Raw genomic sequence first — 1,806 nt, forward strand, 5'->3', positions numbered from 1 at the left:
ACTACACTAAAGCAGGATGTGGTAACACACACCTATCACACCAGTACTTGGAAGATAGCAGGAAGACAGAGTTCAAGGCCAGCCTGGGCTGTATAGCTTGATAATGTCTTCAAACACCAAAAAAAAGTGGTGTGCACTAACTAGTCAAACCATTTAACTTCTCCTGGGAGAAATATTGAGAATGGAAGGTTTATGTAATCTGTAAAAGCATATAAAACTGACTATGTGAAAAAGAGCTGAGTATGGTGGTAATGCCACCTCTTGGGAGATCTCAAGTTCAAGTCCCACCTGGGGCAAATTAGTAAGATCCTATCTCAAAATACAAAATTAAAAGGGCTAGGGGTGTAATTCAGTGCAAAGGGCTTCGGTTCAAGCCCCACAGTGCAAGAAAAGAAAGAAAATTATCTCTGGGTCTTTGTAGCTAGACTGGAAAACAGCTAGGGAATTATACTTTATACAAAAGAATAAGACAGTTAAAGCTCACACTATTTTTGTCCTTTTGTCTTTAATATGTATTTAAATAGTTGTATTTATAACCTGATTTTTTGTTTGTTACTATAAACACATGTAGGTATAAACACTATGTATGATTTTACTTTTAATATATATTTTTAGTAAATGAATTTATTACATTTAGACATTGAAAACTTTTCTAAAATAGTACAGAATGTTGTGTTGCTTCTTTTGATGTACTTTTTTTCCCCTGAAGTTACCTAATATCTGTTTTATAGGTTGGGCATAAATTCTCTTGTTATTAAGCAGTTTAGATTGTTAAAACAGTGACTTATCGCTTTAATTACCTATTGCTAATACATGACCACTACATTGTGCTTTGTGTGATGTGTATATAAATATTATGTTTTTTCACAAAAATCTGTGAGTATATTTTAAATTGTGGTCTTATCAGAAATTTGCATTAAAGGGACTATACAAAAGAAAATGACAATTGCACTATTGTGTCCATTATGTTAGGCACATCCTGTTTTAAATGAGTTTGAAGATATGCTAATAACACAAATGAGCTTTTGTACTTTTATATAATTTCAGTTGAGTGTATAGATTTCTATTATGAACTTCTCTAAACAGAAGCATTTATGCAGATAATTATATTTTTATTTATGAATACTGTACATAGAAATTGAAAGTTTCATTACTGAGAACATTTATTTTTCTAAGAAATAAACAAATGTGATGTATTTATTCAGTTTTTCATTTTAAGTTTCAAGTAGTTTAATACGTTTTCCTATGCAGTGTGTATCAGTAATATATCTCAAGATGTTAGGATAAATGCAATTACCTACTTTTGTATGAGCCTATTAAAGAAAACTCACCAATAAATGGAGTTCTATGATACCATTAAATCCACTATCTGCAATCTTAATTTTCAGATTAAGTACTTAGAAGCTATATGGAAAAGAATCGTGAAAGAAATGAATTGGACAAGACCTCAGACATACCTCATTTAATCACTTCATATTCAAGGAGTAATTTCAGAGCCACAAATTTCAGTAGTTCATTTTATTTTATTCATTTATTTTTTTAATATTTCACTTTTGGTCTTTATTCTTCCAAACCCTTAAGTGATTTGCCTTTTTTTAATCATATATTTATGCTTTTTTTTCCCATAATTTTATTGATAAACAAATAGCAGTGAGACAGTTTCAAATCAAATTGGTAGGATAGTTTCAATAATTAACACACTGCATACATTCTTCCTAGTGTTTAATTGCTGTACAAGATGTGGACATGATATCCTATTTACAAACACCATTAGAACAAATCACTCTTCATTAAGAGAATGTAACT

General features: G+C 30.3%; 1 protein-coding gene across 1 annotated transcript in view; it reads left to right on the top strand.

Moving 5' to 3' along the window:
- The window catches only part of LOC101569284 (RAB6-interacting golgin), a 115,172-nt gene that overhangs the window by 89,194 nt on the left and 24,172 nt on the right, over positions 1–1,806 (top strand). The window lies entirely within an intron of this gene.

Source organism: Octodon degus, unplaced genomic scaffold (assembly GCF_000260255.1).
Source record: "Octodon degus isolate 3935 unplaced genomic scaffold, OctDeg1.0 scaffold00144, whole genome shotgun sequence".
NCBI classification, from domain to species: domain Eukaryota; kingdom Metazoa; phylum Chordata; class Mammalia; order Rodentia; family Octodontidae; genus Octodon; species Octodon degus.